General features: G+C 45.5%; 1 long non-coding RNA gene across 4 annotated transcripts in view; it reads left to right on the top strand.

The window, feature by feature from the left end:
- Window positions 1-14,313, top strand: part of LOC116269778 — a 44,106-nt gene extending 29,793 nt beyond the window's left edge. For 2 of the 4 annotated variants that reach the window (XR_004177580.1, XR_004177583.1), the window contains exons 2-5: window positions 4,710-4,803; window positions 5,313-5,411; window positions 12,857-13,190; window positions 14,132-14,313. This is a non-coding gene — a long non-coding RNA (uncharacterized LOC116269778). Of the gene's footprint in view, window positions 1-139; window positions 227-4,709; window positions 4,804-5,312; window positions 5,412-8,616; window positions 10,136-12,856; window positions 13,191-14,131 lie in introns of those variants that run through there. The other 2 variants (XR_004177582.1, XR_004177581.1) reach the window with 2 other exon arrangements.
- Window positions 14,314-18,851: the final 4,538 nt, after the last annotated feature.

Genomic DNA, 18,851 nt, shown 5'->3' with positions numbered 1-18,851 from the left:
GGGCCCGCAGCTGAGCAGGCGGGCAGTTGGGGAAGTGAGCAGAATCACGACGCTGTGACCCAGCCTCTGAGGCCAGCCCCGTTTCCAGGCTCTGCGCGAGGTAGAGTGAAGCCAGCCCTCCCCCATGGCCATCTGGGTGGTGCCTCTTAGTGTGCTGAGCTCTGGGCTGACCTCACTGCCTGCACCCCTTCCTTCACTCCTTGTGGCAGCCCAGCAGAGAAACAAGGTAAATTCCCTTAAACAAGGAAACCGAGGCTCAGAGAGGACAAGGCAGCTCGCCCAAGGTCACTTGCCACAGTCCAGATCGGAGCCAGACGCCACAGCCTGAGCTTTCTCCGCTGCCCCTGGGCAGCTGCTGTGTGGTCTCCAGCCTGTCACGGACCAAATCCTGGCCAAAAGCTAGAATTCAGGATTTGGGTCAGAATGAGGGTCAGCCCGAAGTCACTTCCCAGAGCGCGAGAGGGAAGCGGCTGAGTCAGTTCCGGAAAGAAGTCCGAGAAGTGCTGGAAGTGTGGGTGAGGTGTGGGTGGGTGTCTGGACCCTGAACCTCTGAGAACCTCCCTGGAGGGCTTGGGGAACTCGGCCAGGATGGAGGCTGGCCAGGAAGCTGGGGAGCCGGATTCTAGGCCTGGGCTTCAAAGCTGGGGCCCCTTCCGTCTTCAGCCTCTCCAGGCAGGAAATCGTTACGAATTTTAAAATCGCAGAGAGGGACTAGGGGAGGTGGAGAACCAACCCAAATTAAAGCCCGGGAGGCCGCAGGAGAGGGACTCCTTGGACAGAGCCCCCGTCCAAAACAACCCAAAGGCCTAATCTAACGTGCAAAGAATTGCACCATATTCCTGTTTTGAGCAAGCACCGTGCTGTTGGGGGTAGGCCTGGCCCTGAGACATGGCCTTCCGTGGTGGCCTCCTCTCTCTGGCTCCTGGCTTCTCGCCTGCAGAGTGAAGCGTGTTTCTGTGTCGGTATTTGCAAACCTCGGCATGTGCCAGAAGCCACTGGGGTGCTGGCTAGAACGCAGTTTCTTGAGCGTCTGCTGCAGGGTGGGCTGGGCCCAGGAGTGCACGTTTTAAAGTAAGTCCCCAACTGATGGCACCACACCGGGCCCGGGCCTTGCTTTGAAAATCTCTGGGCTGGAGGTGGCTGCCGGAATCCAAGGTGTCCAGGAAGCCCTTCGATTCTTTCTCCTTCCTCCGTCCATATGCTTTCATGTTTTTTCTTCTTCCCTGCCCTTTGCCTGTCATGGACACCCCTAGGCTTTGCTTACAGCAGAAGGTCAAACCTCCTGGACCTGCCAGAAGGCTCCCGGAATCTCCAACTGACTTTCCGCTTCCAGGCCAAGGAATTTTTCATTTGTATTTTCTGTTTTTCTGGGGCTGCTGGGGGCAGGGCTTGGTGCAGCTGCTCTGCCACCTGGCGGTCACACCTGGGACTGTAGCCTTTCCCAAACTAGGCACATCTTGCCCAGGTGCCCATCCCTCAAGGGTCCTCAGGCAGGGGTGGGGAGAGAAGGGCTTGGGGAGGAAGGCAGGCAGCCCCCAATTATAGTTGTCAAGCCCTCTGGGGTGCCTCATTAAATTAATTTGTGTAACGTAAACCCCTGTTATTCACAGAACTAGAGTTGCTGTGGAGTTGACCTTCCTAGCCCAGGTTTCTCATCAATTAAACCAAAGACCAGCATGGCCCCCAAATGACCTTAGGCGGTTGCCTTCCCTGGGGCTGTGAACTTCAGTATCTCCGTCTGTAAGATAGGGCCTTCCACTTAAGGTAGTAAGATTAAATGAGATAAATTAATGCTTGATATAATATTTAGTTAATTATTAATTACGAGATTATAATAATTATTTACGATTATTACTTACTTTATTACGACATTTATATCATTTACTTACATTTATTACTTATTTTATTACGACATTTTATAATTACTTACTTTTACGACATGCATTTAGACATTATATTTTATATCATTTAATGCATGACATATTTAATATTTACGACATTTAATGACATGACATTTATACTATTTACATGACATGATGACATTATATTTATACTATGCATGCATGACATTTACGACATTATATTTATAATTATGCATGCATGACATTTACGACATTATATTTTATCATTTACATTTATTACACATGACATATATTTATACTCATTTACGCATTTATTACGACGACATCATATTTATTAATATATTTACGATATTTTATTTATTTATTATTTGTTACTTTACTACATTTATTATTATATGACATTTTTGTTACTACTATAATGACATTAATGACATGACATTACTACTTTGCTATTATTTGACATTACTATTTTATTACGACATTTTACGACATTTTTACTTACTATATTTTTTACGACATGACATTTACGACATGATATTTACGACATTATTTACATTTATTTTATTTTTACGATAATGCATGACATGACATTATTACGGCATTTACTAAGGATATTTATTTATTTACGATATTTTATTTTGCGATGCATGATTACGATATTTATTTATTACGCATTTATTTATTACGACATGACATTTACGATATTTACGACATTATTTATTTACGATATTTACGACATTTACGATGACATGATATTTATATCATTATGATGACATTTACTTTATTTATTATTTATTACTTTACTATATTTACATTATATGATACGATATTTACGACGATACGAGATTATTACTTACTTTATTACGACATATCGACATGACATTTACTTACTTACGACATTACGACATTTTACGACATTTACGACATGACATTACGACATTTACGACATTATTATACATTTATGACACAATGACATTATATTATTTACGCATGACATTACGATGATGATGACGCATTTACGATGATATTTTACGACATGCATGAGACGACATTTATTTACGACATTACGAGACATTACGACATTATTTACGACATGACATTTACGATGACATTACTTACTTATTTCACATTTTACGACATTACGACATTTATTTATTATTAATGAGATATTACGATATTTTACATTATTGTTTACTTATTATTACGATAATATTATTTACGAGATATTATTATTATTTGTTTAATGAGATGATGCATGACATGACATTTATTTACGACATTACGACATTATTTACGATACGCATTTATTACGACATTTACGCATTTACGACATTTACGACATTACATTAATTACGCATTTATTTATTATTTACGACATTATATATACTATTTATTTACGATATTTACGACATTATATTATGACCATTTATTTACGACATGACATGAGACATTTATGATGATATGATGACATACATGAGACAGATGATGACATGCTATTTATACCATGACATGACATTTACGACATGACATGAGACCATTATTTACGATATTTACGAGTATTACTGGCATTAATTATTTACTTACCATTACTACTTCTTATTTAATTGCTACTTACACTCATTTACTTATTTATTACCATACTATAATTACTTGGCTTTAATGACATTTTACTTATTTATTACTATTTATAATTATTTTGGCTTAATTTATTACTTTATTTACGACATTTTTGTTAATGACTATATTTATTATTACGCATTACGACATGACATATTTACGACATGATATTTACGACATTATATTTACGATATTTATTTTACGACATTTACGACATTGGTGACATTTACGCATTTACGACATTTATTTGCATTATATGACATGACATGACATTTACGATGACATGATGACATTATGACATTTACTTATTTACGATATTTATTTGGCATGACATATATGACATTTATTACGATGATACTTTACTTTACGACATGACATGATAATTTACTTTATTACTTTACGACATATTTATTTATTTATTACTTACGAGACATTTACTTACGACATTTCATTTACGACATTTACCATTTACTTAATTTATTTACGACATTACGACATTATTACGACATTTACGATTACGACGCATGACATTACTTTACGACACATTTACGACATTACGACATTTACGACATACGACATTTACGATACGACGACATTATTATATATTTATATTATTTACGAGCATGACATTTATTTACTTTATTACGACATTTACGACATTAATATTTATTACGACATTTACTTTACGATACGATATTTACGACATTGCGATGATACGATATTTGCGACGAGATACATTATTTATTTATTTATTATGATATTTACGATGACATTATTTATTCAGATGCATTTATTATATTATTACGATATTTATTTATTTACATTTACGATATTTATTGATATTTATTATTACTACTTACGAGATATTTACGATACTATTTTACTTATTTATTTATTATTATTACTTATATTTACGACATGCATTTTTACTTATTTATTTACTTACTTTATTATTATTTACGACATTTTTGTATTTATTATTATTTACGACATTATTTACGATATTACGAGATGCATGATATTATTATTACTTCACGACATGACATTTACGACATTTTATTTATTATTATTATTATATATTTACTATTATATATTTATTTTGTTACACGACATTTATGATTTCATTTATTATTTACGCATTTATTACGACATTTACGACATTCATCACCATCACACCATCACCACAACCATCACAGCGGACCCATCGTTCTTCCTTTTTTTCTTTTCCAGTTGAAGCTGCAGTATTTCAGATCCAACTGGAATCACAGGGATTTCTTGTTTGACTCCTCCCTGAAATCCTGGAAGAATCTGGAGTCGGCAGAAGGTGAGGCTCTTTCTTAGTTTCATACTGCTGTAGGGACAGGGCTCTCCAGGATCTCAGATCCTGACTCCAGTTTGATTGCTTTTTCCACTGTACTCTTGTAAAGATGCCCAATGATCCATCAGAAAGTCAAAGAAACATTGACCATAAAATATCAAATTATCCTCCTGCTCCAGAGAACAGGCCACACCTCACTGAACAGGAGATATTGATGAGCCACATAAGGCCAAAAGCAGATCTCACCTCTTCAGTTATTTAATTCCTCTTTGAGGGACATAAATTTGGGGACTACCCCCTCCTCCACCAATAACACTACAAACTTAAATCATTTTTCTTCGCTTTCGAATTCCTCTCCAATTCACTGCCCAGCAGCAGCTTAGAGCTCTTAGATCTTATTATGCCTTATAAGAACTCATTTTTGCAAATCTTCCTAAATTCACCCACGTGCCTTTTTGCAGGGAGGGAGGATGATAGGAACCTCCTTAACTCAATTTTCTTGTCTTTTCTTAAAGTGTACGTGTTGCAAAAATCACAGAATCATGTGAGGAATGAAAGGAAGGCCCCCTTTTTCCACCCTGACTCCAACAGTCCCACTGCTCAAAGGACCCCAGGTAAAACACCTATTTAAAACACCTATGTATTTAGAAATATGTCAACATAAATCATAATTAGTCATTTATACCTGAGAAGTCTTGATGTATATGAAAACAACCGAAATGATCTCAAAGTATGTAAAATGGCAAGTAAAAGTCCTTTTCTCCTCTAATCCCCAATTGCCTGGGGCAACTGCCACCAACAAGTTATATTCTTCCAGAAAAATCATAATGTACCTTCAAACACATTCTTAAAGTTTTAAAATTGTTCAATAGGTAGTAAATTCACATCGTTCAAAAATAGAAAACTTACGAACATGTGTAGAGTGAAGAGGCTCTCTCCCATCCCACCTCCACCCACCCTCAGGGAACCATTTTTAGTTTCTTGCGCATCCTTCCAGATTTTCTTTCTGAAAATATAAGCGAGGGGAGACGCACATTCTGATTTTACTCCTTTTACACAAAGGTACTCTTCCCCTTTGCGTTGATTTCCCACAACAGTGTACCTCGGACGCCTTTCCTCATGCTTTGTGAACATCCTCCTTCCCATTTCACAGTAGCATGGTAACCCCCCGTATGGATTTACCATCACACATTTAACCGCCCTCCCGTTCATGGTCACTTGGACTGTGTCTAAAATTTTGATTTTTTGTTTGTTTGTTTGTTTGTTTGTTTGTTTTTTGAGACAGAGTCTCACTTTGTCCCCTAGGCTGGAGTGCAATGGCATGATCTTGGCTCACTGCAACCTCTGGGTTCAAGTGATTCTTCTGCCTTAGCCTCCCAGAGTGCTGGGATTACACGCACCTGCCACCAAGCCTGGCTAATTTTTGTATTTTTTGTAGAGATGGGATTTCATCATGTTGGTCAGTCTGGTCTCGAACTCCTGACCTCAGGTAATCTACCTGCCTTGGTCTTCCAAAGTGCTGGGATTACAGGCGTGAGCCACCTTGCCTGGCCCTAAAATTTTGATATTTCAAAAAATATTTTTAAAACTATGAAAAAAAGCTCCATATCACTGATCACTAGAGAAATGCAAATCAAAACCACAGTGAGAAACCATCTCACACCAGTCAGAATGGCTATTGATTAAAACATCAGAAAACAACAGATGCTGGCAAGGTTGTGAAGAAAAAGGAATGCTTATAAATCGCTGGTGGGAGTGTAAATTAGTTCAACCCATTGTGCAAAGCAGTGTGGTGATTCCTCAAAGAGCTAAAAACAGAACTACCATTCAACCCAGCAATTCCATTACTGGGCATATACCTAGAGGAATGTAAATCATTCTACCATAAAGACACATGCACATGTGTGTTCATTGCAGCACTAGTCACAATAACAAAGACATGGAATCATCTAAATGCCCATCCGTGGTAGATTGGATAAAGAAATTGTGCTACATATACACGTGGAATACTATGCAGCCATTAAAAAGAACAAGATCGTGTCTCTTGTGGGAACATGCGTCGAGCTAGAGGCCATTATCCTCAGCAAACTAATGCAGGAACAGAAAACCAAATACCACACGTTCTCATGTATAAGTGGGAGCTAAATGATGAGAACTCATGAACACAAAGAAGGGAACAACAGACAACACTGGGGCCCACTTGAGAGTGGAGAGTGAGCGGAGGGAGAGGAGCAGGAAAGATAACTATTGGGCACTGGGCTTAGTACCTGGGTGATGAAATCACCTGTACCAACAAACCCCATGACATGAGTTCCCCGATGTAACAAATCTTCACACGTACCCCCAGAACCTAAAATAAAAGTTAAAACATTATTTAAAATGCTTGGATGAATAACTTTACATACACAATATTTCAAATGTTTGTTAGTATGTCTGTAGAATAAAATTCCAGAAGTGGGATTGCTTCCTTGAAGGGTGAGCGAGCTGTGGTTTTGAGAGGCAACTCACTGCCCTCCCCAAGGACATAGTCGTGTATCCTGTCCCCAGCTCCTTAACTCAGAAAGCCAGTGTCACAGTTGTGGGGTTTTCCCAATATCATGGATAAAAAGTGCTTTCTCAGTGTAGCTTTACTTTGCATTTCTATTCTTATGAGTGAGGCTGAGCACTTTTTAATATATTTGAGATGCATTTGTATTTCTATTTTTCTGTTATTTCTTCATATCCCTTACCTATTTCAATTGAAGGTTATTTCCTTACCAATATCTACAAACACTTTATAAACTAGGGAGACTGGATTTTTTTTTTTTTTTTTTTTGACAGAGTCTCACTCTGTCACCCAGGCTGGAATGCAGTGGTGCATTCGGGACTCACTGCAGACTCAACTTCCCAGGCTCAAGCGATCCTCCCACTACTGTGGGAGAGGGAGTAGGTGGTGCATATCTGTAGTCCCAGCTACTTGGGAAGCAATCCTCAGCCCGTCAAGTAGCTGGGACTACAGGTACACACGACCACACCCAGCTAATTTTTGTATTTTTAGAAGAGACGGGGTTTCGCCATGTTGCTTAGGTTGGTCTCGAACTCCTGAACTCAAGCAATCGTCCCACCTTGGCCTCCCAAAGTGCTGGGATTACAGGCGTGAGCCACCGTGCCCAGCCCGCTTTGTCTTTTAACAACTCATGTTATTATTGATACTTTTCTGCTTGCAGAATTTTTTTTGTAATTGAATTTATCATTTTCTTTTTTGAGTTTTGGGTTTTGGTCATCATTAGAACAGCCCTCTCTACTCCATGGTGATAAAGGAATTGTTTCACGGTTGGATTTTTAAATCCAGAATGCTTGTTGGATTTGTCACTTTCCTCTCCAACACCTGTAGAGTTGACACTATGACTTTTCTTCTTAAATTTATGAATATGATGAATTATATTAATGGATTTCCTAACGCTGAACCACCTTTTCATTGGATGAAAGGGAAGCCGAGGCGGGGTGGCCGAGGCCGGGTGATCCACCCGCCTCAGCCTCCCAAAGTGCTGGGATTATAGGCATGAACCACCATGCCCAGCCTATTTGTCAGTCTTTTATGTGGAGGTTTTCATTAATCTTTACATGTGAGATTGGGCTGTAGTTTCCTTTCTTTTCTGGCAAAATCTCTACTCATTTCTAGAATGAAAGGATGGTTCAGTATTAGGAAATCCATTAGTATAATTAATTCATCATATTCATAGGTTTAAGTAGAGTTACACAGCCACACACAGAGCTGGACAGATTGTATTATTTCTTTAATGTACTGCTAGGTTCTGTGTATTTTTTTTTTTTTTGCAGTTTCCGGGAGATCAGGTTTTAACCAGTCTCACCTGTGGGCTTCATTTCCTCAAATGGGTCCAGACTGTCATGTGATCTTGGGCAGGGGTTTGTTCTCATTCTCACATATGTCTCCATCACCATACGCCCGTTTGGACTTTGACCGGCTGCAAGAATCAGAGTGTCTGAAAACTAGTAGACTTACACAGCCACCCGCAGAGCTGTCCTGCAGGTCCTGCTCAAAGCAGGTGAGCTGAGGCTGGACTTGCCCTGAGCTCCAGTGATGGGGGTTCATTCTTTGCTATTTGGCTTCTGCTTATTTCCTTTCATTTTACCAGGAAGAGGTCCCCAAGCCTTCTTTTCTGGTGCCTTCTGACACCACATACTGCAAGTACTCCAGCACTTCCCTGGCTTCAGGAACTCAAAGGGTCTACTGGGAGCAAGACAGAATTAGTGTTGAGGACTTAGCACCCGTAGGGTAGCCTCCACTCAGTGACTGTTGGGACCTGGTGGATCAATACCCCAGCTCCCTGGCCCAAGTTGCTCACAACAGTAACTTGCTTGATGCCACACCCTTTGCTGACTTTCTTCCATTCCCTGTCTCACTTCCCCTACCAGTGCCTCCTGGGTTCGCCTCCCAAATAGATGACTTACATTCAAATCTTTATTTTATGTTGGCTTTGGAGGGGACCCAACTTAAGGCGGGGTTCCCAACCCTCTTTTGTGAGGTGCAGGACAGCTGGTTAGGGGCAGTCCTGCAATGACAAGCCTGCCCCCTGCTGATCACTGGCATCACCCCCGGTCATGCTTAGAACAATTGCACAGGTGGTTGACCGGTGGGGCAGTGAGGCTCAGAGAAGTTAAATGGCTTCTCCAAGCACAACAGCAAATGCACTTAGTTCTGAAAATTGTTTCCCAGCAATTTCCTTCCACCTAACAGATACACATCTGAAGGTTGTGAAAGAATTCATCATCATGTCAGCTCCACAAACATGTATTAAAGGTGTACAAGGTTCCAGGCCCCATGCTGGGCCCTGGAGACCCAAGGTGAACCAGCAAGGAGGTGCATCCAGTGGGGAGACAGATATAAAAACCACTGCATCAGGGCAGTATCAGCCAACTCAACACACCACAGGACAAAGGCCAAAAACGTAACTAGGAAGTACAGAGAAGAAAGAGCTGAGAGAAAGCACAGGTTTGAGAGGGTGTGGGGAGGTGAGGATGGGTGTTCCGAGAGCAAGAACAGCATGTGCAAAGGCCCTGAGGCCAGACCAGGAGAGATGGGGGAAGAGTGTCTGATTACTAGGAGAATGTCTTGGATGGATGAAAATGTAAGGTGGGCTCAGATGAGACAGGGCTACAGAGAGGAGAACCAGGGAAGAGGCTTTTCTGGCCTGAACTGGGCACAGACTGTGGAGATGGTGAGGAGAATGTGAATTCAACACATTTTAAAGAGATGAGGAACAGGCGCAGTGGCTCACGCCTGTAATCCCAGCACTTTGGGAGGCCGAGGCGGGCAGATCACTTAAGACCAGGAGTTCAAGACCAGCCTGGCCAACATGGTGAAACCCCATCTCTACTAAAAATACAAAAATTAGCTGGGCGTGGTAGCACTTGTCTGTCCCAGCTACTCAGGAGACTGTGACAGGCGAATCGCTTGCACCTGGGAAGCGGAGGTTGCAGTGAGCCCTGATCGTGCCACTGCACTCCAGCCCAGAGGTGGATGGGCAGGGACTGCCTAGAGTGCTCCGTGGTCCTAGCAAAGTCTTGCTGGCTCTTGTAGTGATCTCAGTGGCATGCACAGAGTTCCAGAACTTCAGAGCATCTCTTTTTGGTAAGGAGGCAGCATCCTGACCTCTACCCACCGAAGCATGTGCCTGTCCTGGTCACATGCTGGATTAACCTGTAAGCCTATTAACCATGGCTCAATATCCTCCGCCACCTTGAAAGGAGCCCCAGAGCTCCCTGGTTAGGGAGAGACTTCCCAGCCTGGTCCCGAGGATGGCCACGTCTCACCTGGCCCTGAGCCACTGTCACAGGCAGCGGGGCATGACTCTCCAGTTGTCTGGAGCCTTTACCTTGACCCTGAGTGACCTGAGGGAGCCAAGCCCGATGGCAGCAGTGACCGCTGCTGAGTCATCTGGCCCCCAAGACACCCAAGGGTCCCTGGGCACCCACGCTGTGTTAGCTTCATGCAGAGGTCTCAGTGCTCACGAGGACCTTACTGCAAGCTCTGAAGCCCCAGGGCCGTGTGGATGGCTACAGAACCTCATCTGACCAGGCTTCCCCCAAGAACAGAGCCAACCCCCAAAATTCTGGAGAGAAGTCTTCCCTGACCAAGTCCAGAGCTGCTGGGTTGTGTCCTGTCCAGGCAAAGCCAGCTCCCAGCACTTTCCCTCTGGAGCAGCATGAAGGGCAGAGGGGGAACTGCAGGCCAGGCTGACCTGGAAACCAGCCTCCATCCTGCCCCTGGGCCTGGGGTTGGGACAGGGCCTCTTTCAGAGGCCTCGGGGGCAACCGTTCCTGGTGGGTTCCCACAGGTGCCCTCAGCACCCACAGGACATCAGGGCGTGGCAGGAAGCTGGGGCTTCCCTCTTCCCTTGCTGCTGCATCAGTGTCACTTGGGAGTTCTTTAGAAATGTAGAATCTCAGCTCCCAACCCAGACCTCCAGAACCAGAATCTGCATTTACTAAGAGCCCCAAGTGATCCGTGTGCCCACTGAAGTTTAATACGCCCTGGCCTTGACCACTCTCCACAGCCATGACTGTTCCACACCTTCTGTCTCCTCAGAAGGGGTTTCCAGGAAGGGCTTTATGCTTATTTCCACGTCTGCCTCTCCGTCAAAATATAAGCTCCTTATGGATGGGAACGTGTATCCCTAAAGCCTTCGGTGCCTGAGCCCTGCCTGCACACTGGAGGTGCCTACTCAGTGCTTGCTGAATAAGCGAGGGGATGTGTGTCACCATGCAGACTGGCAGCGCGCCAGGGCCAAGTCCCTTTCTATCCTCTGCATCATCAGGCAATGGAACAAGGAACAGAGTGGCATGTGAGAGCAAAGAGATGTGCCACCCCTGCCACAGCGTGCTAGGATTTGTTCTCTTCACAGACAACTGGAGAGGCAGAAGCCTGGGGGCCTACATTCCCCCCACCCCCCTTCCCACTCTCCCCGACACATGTGCCTTTGCCCTGGCGGAAGGTAGGTTTCAGACCCTTCTCTTCATTGGTCTCGACCCAGCTACAAACTGAGCTCACTCAGCCACTTCTTTGCCAACTAAGATTCCTGCCCTTAAGGAACCTACTGGGTGACATCGCCCAAGAGATGCAGGAACCCGAAGCTCTGGGTCACACAGGTCTCCTGACCACTTGCTCTCTGTTTTCCAGGGACATGGAGGGGCTCGGGGTTCAGGATGGCTGATGGGGCACTCATTTATCTGCCCCAGCCAAATCCAAGCGGATCAAAGAAGGAAATAGTCTGGCAGTCCCAGAGCAGCATGGGAAAGCTGAGAAATGGAAACCTAGGGAAAGAATCTGCATAAGACATAAAGGTCATGGGACAGACAGACAGTGAAACCCACAGACCAAGGGACCCACAGACCAAGGGACCCACACCCCATGCAGGAGGGAAAGGAGGCCCAAACCCCTGAACCTTCCTAGGAGGACAGCACTAGGTGAGAGGCTGCAGGGTGGGCACAGGCCAAGGACATCTGAGCAATTAACAGTGTCAGGGTGAGCAGATTGACTGTGTCCCACCCTTCCTCCACCAAACACCACTTGGCATTGAATTCCATGTTTGCTTGGAGGTCAAGGCGCAAGAACAGCTAAATGGAGTTCTGAAACTGCGTACTAGGCCAGAGAAAAAGGGCAGCACCCCAGGTAACTTAAGCGTCCCATAGGGAACCCTTTACTCAGAAAATCAGATCCACCAGCTCCTCTTGGCCACAGGCCTCTTTCACTTGCCCACATGTCACAATTACTGTAGATAGGGCTCTCCAGCACAAAGATTTCTTGCATGGCTAAGCCAACAGGAATTCCCACTTAGCCTGAGGAAGGACATTCTAGGAAACAACAGTTTTGTCCAGATCCCTCCCCGCACCATCTTCAAATATGAAGAGACAACCAAGAAACACTAAAAATGCAATAATCCAATGCACCAAAAGAGAGACACCAAACTCGACAAACAAAAGAACCAACACAGGAGGCCGATGAAGTAATGCTGTAAACAGAAGAAAAAGGTAAAACAGCTGTACTTTCTATTTCCAGGGAAATTTGAGAGGACATCTATTTTTTAAAAGAAACAGGTTCCTGAGAAAAGGAAACCTTTTCGGTTTTGGAAATTGCCAACTTGACGGACAAATTCTGAAACCACTAATTAGCAGATTGAATAACGAGGGGAATACAGTGACCTGGAAGTTCTTGGCAAAGGAGTTTCCTGGAACCCAGTGCAAAAGCACAGAGAGATGAAAAGGAAGAAAAGAAAGGACCTCTGAGCTGAAGAAGATGGAAATGTTTAGACTACAATGTCCCAGTAGCTTTGGGTAGCAAGGATGAAAAATTGGCACGTGCCTGGTGAAATGTCTAAACTCCAAGAATGGAGGTAGGTTTGTACATTAAATGTCCACTATAACTCTTCAATTTATAGGTTACCTTGGCCTTCATTCATCTTTTTCCTTCCCTTCCCTTCTTTTCCCTTTCCTTTCCTTTCTTTTCCTTCCCTTCCTTTCCTGTCTCTTTCTCTCTTTCTTTCTCTCTCTTTCTTTCTTTCTTTCTTTCTTTCTTTCTTTCTTTCTTTCTTTCTTTCTTTCTTTCTTTCTTTCTTTCTTTCTTTCTTCCTTCCTTCCTTCCTTCCTTCCTTCCTTCCTTCCTTCCTTCCTTCCTTTCCTTCTTTCCCTTCCCTCCCCTCCCTTTCTTTCTTTCTTTCCTTTTCTTTCTTTCTTTCTTCCTTCCTTCCTTCCTTCCTTTCCTTCTTTCCCTTCCCTCCCCTCCCTTTCTTTCTTTCCTTTTCTTTCTTTCTTTCTTGCTTGCTTGCTTGCTTTCTTGCTTTCTTGCTTCCTTGCTTTCTTGCTTTCCTTGCTTTCCTTGCTTTCCTTTCCCTTCCTTCCTTCCTTCCTTCCTTCCTTCCTTCCTTCCTTCCTTCCTTCCTTCCTTCTTTCCTTCTTTCCCTCCCTCCCTCCCTCCCTCCCTCCCTCCCTCCCTCCCTCTCTCTCTCTCTCTTTCTTTCTATCTCAGAGACAGGGTCTTACTCTGTTGCCCAGACTGGAGTGCAGTGGTGTGATCATGGTTCACTGCAGCCTCAAACTCCTGGGTTCAAGCAATCCTCCTGCCTTAGCCTCCCCAGTAGCTGGGACTACAGATGCAGCCATCATGACCAGCTAATTAAAAAAAATTTTTTTGAAATAGAGATTGGGTCTTGCTATGTTTCCCACACTGGTCTCCAACTCCTGCACTCAAATGATCCGTTCTCCTTGGCCTCCCAAAGTGCTAGGATTGCAGGTGTGAGCCACCGTGCCCAGTCTCATTCATTATTTCAATCAGCAGATCTTTACTGACAACCTGAGGGCTCTGCCAATTCCTATGAAGGTAAAGGAGAATAAAACAGACATAGACCCTGACTTCAAAAGCCCCGTCTAACAGGGGAACAGATGAGAAAACAGGCGACTGCACCGGGGCCGAAACACCGGCTCGGAGTCCAGCTCTGCCTGTTACCAGCTCGGTAACTTCAGGCAAGTGACTGACCCTCTCTGTGCTTCAGTTTCCTTCCATGTACAATGTATAATAGTAGTTCCTGTCTCGTAGGTCATTTTGAAGGTGTAAGTAGAGCGCTTAGGGCAGTGACCACACACGGTAAAAGGAAGCATTAAGTGAGAGTTGGATAAATACGGAAAGACGGTGGTAAATGCTAACCATAAGGATCACCAGGGATGTGGGAGTGTAACAGCAGTGCCTGACCCTCCTCGAGGGGTCCAGGGAGCTGCCCGGCCAGGCCTGGGCATCATCTTGCTGTAAGAAGCTTCCAGACCCGAGTTCACTTGAGTGGCCGCTGCCACCTCCCCGGGCCCGGGGCCTCCGCTGTCCACCCGGTGCATGTGAAGCACATCAGGCTGCTGCCCCGGGCCCTCGGCTTGTCACTTCCTGTCCGGGTAATGCTGACAAAGACTGCGGTGTCACCAGGGCCCGGAGGAACCTGCCCCAGCATGCCAGAGATTTCACAAGCGATTAGGTATTTCTGCTCTCCACACCCTGATTTCTTCTTAGCACATCACCCTTTCTCAGCCCCCAATGCCTCAGGCCAGGGCCAACTGGTGGGCGGGGAGGGCCCTGACAAATGAAGATGACGGGGTGTGGGAGGCTGCTGTGTCCTTCTGGAAGGGCAGCAGGGGAGGTGACCGTGAGGTGGGCTGGGACAAGGGGGTTTGGACCACACTCCCTTCTTGGGGCTTGCCCTCAGGGACACAGGGTGTGGGGAGCAGAAGTGCCACCTCCGGGTGGCGGTCTTGGAAGCAGGGAAATTTGAATCTAGGTTTCTATGAGGCCCCAGGAGTACAGACACAACGTTCACTCGATGATTCTCTTCTTCCCTTGAAGGACTCTGTTACGGAAGCAGGAGCGGGGAGAGCCACAGTGATGCCATTTTAAATTCGGCTCCATCTCGACACAAACAGGCACATTCCTTGCCGGTCGTGACTCAGGGTCATAAGATAATTACATCTAGGAAGAACACAGCCTGAAGATGCCTGCAAGGACATGCTCCTACAACAGCAGAAAGTCCAGATGTCCCAATACCCATAACAATATACGCTCTCAAAAACTTATAGTTATGCTTTGATGTACTCACTCACGAAGATGTCAAGGATAGCTTTCTTAAATCAATAGCATAATCATTGTTGTCATGCTGTCAGCCCAGCCACACGTAGGCACAGCTTAGGGTAGTCTTTACACAGATAAGACCCCTATATAAGAGAAACTTAAGGATGGGGCGGTCCTCTGCTCGCTTTCTGAGAATGCTCAAGGGTTTTTTTGTTTTGTTTTGTTTTGTTTTTTTTCCTGAAGCAGAGTCTCACTCTGTCACCCAGGCTGGAGTGCAGTGGCGCAATCTCGGCTCACTGCAACCTCTGCCTCCCAGGTTCAAGTGATTCTCCTGCCTCAGCTTCCTGAGTAGCTGGGATTACAAGCACGAGCCACTAGCCTGGCTAATTTTTGTATTTTTAGTAGAAACGGGGTCTCGCCATGTTGGCCAGGCTGGTCTTGAACTCCCGAACTCAAGTGATCCTCCCGCCTCGGCCTCCCAAAGTTCTGTGATTACAGGTGTGAGCCACGGCGCCAGGCCGGGAATGGAGGAGTTTTAATAAACTTGCTTCTTTCACTGCACTCTGTGACTTGCCTTGAATTCCTTCCTGTGCGAGATCCAAGAACCCTCTCTTAGGGTCTGGATCAAGACCCCTTTTCTATTATAGTCACAATTCCACTTCCTGACTTCCTCCTGCTTCCAGAACGATGAATATGGAACGCAGATGCTCCTCTTGAGGGGCTGGACATGTGGTCGGGAGACCTGCAGCCAGGGCGGCACAGGGACTGGCAGCCCATGAACCCGAGTGCCAGACGGGTTCCATCATGCCTAGATGCCTAGGACATCTCTGGCCACTGAGGCCTTGGGTCTGTGACTTCGGCCCCTAGGCAGGGTCCCCTGCAGAGTAGGGGCCTCCAGCTGCTGACAACGCAGGCAGACCAGAACCTGGAGCCAAGGAGACAGCTGGACCCAGAGCCTCTTGGGAGACTAAGGACAGGACATCCCAGCCCAGCAGGACCCGGGCACCTCTGGGCTCTCTCTGTAGCCACCAGGGAGCCCTCACCCTCAGAACTTTGTCTCTAGGACCTTGTCTTCACGTTTCTCCATCATCGGCCCTTTCTCCAGGACCTTGCTCACTGTCCTCCGAGTCCTGGGTAATGTCAGTTCCAGGCAGAAGGAGGAAATCCCCCAGGCTGGCCGTGCCCAGGAGGATGCGGTCGGTGATGAGAGGGAGCGGGGTGAAATGTTCTTTAGGGGTCCTCAGATCTTCAGAACCGGGGGTGAGCTTATATCTGACCCACTCCCCAGCCGCTGTCCTGAAAGGAGGGTGGGCACCTTCTCCAAATACCGCGTCCTGGAGGGGAGCCTGGTGGTGCCCGTTTCACACTCCAGTGACCAGTACTCCCCTAATGCTGCCCTGGAAGGACAGTAACCATCACACTTCGTGCTTCAGCTTCCCTGGCCTGGGGATACCAGCCACAGCAGCGGAACCTAGTCTCAGAAGAGGATTTCCACCCCCAAGGATGTTGAGTCTCCCTTGGTGCCCACACAGCAGGGGCCCTGGCAGAGGCTACGGCCCCTAAGCCAGTAAATGACAAAACAGCTCTAAGAGGCTCTGAGGCACCAGCACCAGGCAGGGCCAGGCCTGCGTTTCCTCCAGGGCACACGTTGAAAAGGTGACCCAGGGACACAACCGCCACATCAACAACTGCCCTGCAGGGCGTAAGGCCTGAGACACTGGAACTGTGGCGGGAGCTCACAGCACAGACACTTGGCCAGGCAGCCGCATTCAGACCCCAGCTCTGCCATTCACCGGCTCGCCTCAGTTTTCTCATCTGTAAAATGGGAACATTGGACTGATGGCATAGTGTGTGAGGATGAAGTGAGACCACATCAGAAAAGCACTTAGGGGAGTGCCCAGCCACAAAGGAAGTGCCATGTGCATGCTTAATCAACTCATATCTGTTCCGGGGCTCCCAAATCCTCTAGGCCACAATAGCCCGAGAGCAAGATGCGGTCACAAAATAACGCATCCCTGACCCAGCAAGTGATCCTTGTCTTACCTCAGAGCAGCGTTTTCCAAACCTGTGTCATTTACATACCTTTCTGATTCTGCCACATCTCAGATCACATGGACTATTATCTAATTCGTGGTTTTCTCTCAGTGAACTGACTTCTAAATCATTTATGTGCCCCAGAACGTCTACAGCAACGACCACAACTGGAAAACCAGGATCACTCACCACAAAGAGAAGAAAACTGTAAAAATATCCTGTGCAAATGAAACAAATGTGACAGTTCTGGCTGGGTGCCTTCGCCTGCCAAGGGCGCCGAACTGAGGCCAGTGTTCTCTTTGTTTTTAAGAATAAGGCATTACTAGCCTCAGGAAGCAGATTCTCCTGCTCAAGTGACTTAAGGGGACTGAAAGAAAATTGCAAAGAGGGCCAGCCACGATGGCTCACACCTGTAATCGCAGCACTTTGGGAGGCCGAGGTGGGAGGATTGCTTGAGCCCAGGAGTTCAAGACCAGCCTGGGCAACATAGCAAGACCTCATCACGAAAATGGAACTCCTCACTGCCTGCCACAACCAGCACAGGAAGCCACAGCCTCCACAGCAACGTCCCAGATGGCCAGGACTTGGCCGGCAACTGCCAGTTTCCCTAATTTTGGTCACAGTTTCAATTTAGGATCAACTAAAGAAAGCCGGCCAGGAGCGGTGGCTCACGCCTGTAATCCCACCACTTTGGGAGGCTGAGGCGGGCAGATCACGAGGTCAGGAGATCAAGACCATCCTGGCTAACATGGTGAAACCCCATCTCTACTAAAAATACAAAAATTAGCTGGGCGTGGTGATGTGTGTCTGTAGTCCCAGCTATTCAGGAGGCTGAGGCAGAAGAATCACTTGAACCTGGGAGGCGGAGGTTGCAGTGAGCAGAGATTGCGCCACTGCGCTCCAGCCTGGGTGACAGAACAAAACGACAACAAAAAAAGAAGAACTGTCTCAGAAAAAAAGAAAGAAAGAAAGAAAGAATGAATGAAAGAAAGAAAGGAAAAGAAAAGAAAGAAAAGAAAAGAAGAAAAGAAAAGAAAAGAAAAGAAAAGAAAAGAAAAGAAAAGAAAAGAAAAGAAAAGAAAGCCAACCTGCTCCCTACCCAGACTCCCAAGAGGCCCTACAGCTTCCCCACGTGCCAGCCGCATCAGGGCACAGCCAAGCCCGCCACTTTTCCCACTGTCTGGCGTCCTCACTCCCCGGACACCTTTGAGTCACTGCCAAACAAGTGACAGTGATTGACTCCCTGGCTCTAGCAAATTCTGAACAAACAGCTTTGCTTGTTCTCATTTGGTTGGTCTTCGCTTATTTTCACAGTAGTAAAAATAACGACAAATTTTTGCATATAGTGAGAGCCTCATAAATAAAGTTAACTTCTACTGGGGCTTTTACATGATGCAGACTTTATGATCTATATCAA

The sequence above is a fragment of the Papio anubis genome, chromosome 12 (assembly GCF_008728515.1).
Source record: "Papio anubis isolate 15944 chromosome 12, Panubis1.0, whole genome shotgun sequence".
NCBI classification, from domain to species: Eukaryota; Metazoa; Chordata; class Mammalia; order Primates; family Cercopithecidae; genus Papio; species Papio anubis.
This window is presented reverse-complemented; position numbering and strand designations above follow the sequence as displayed.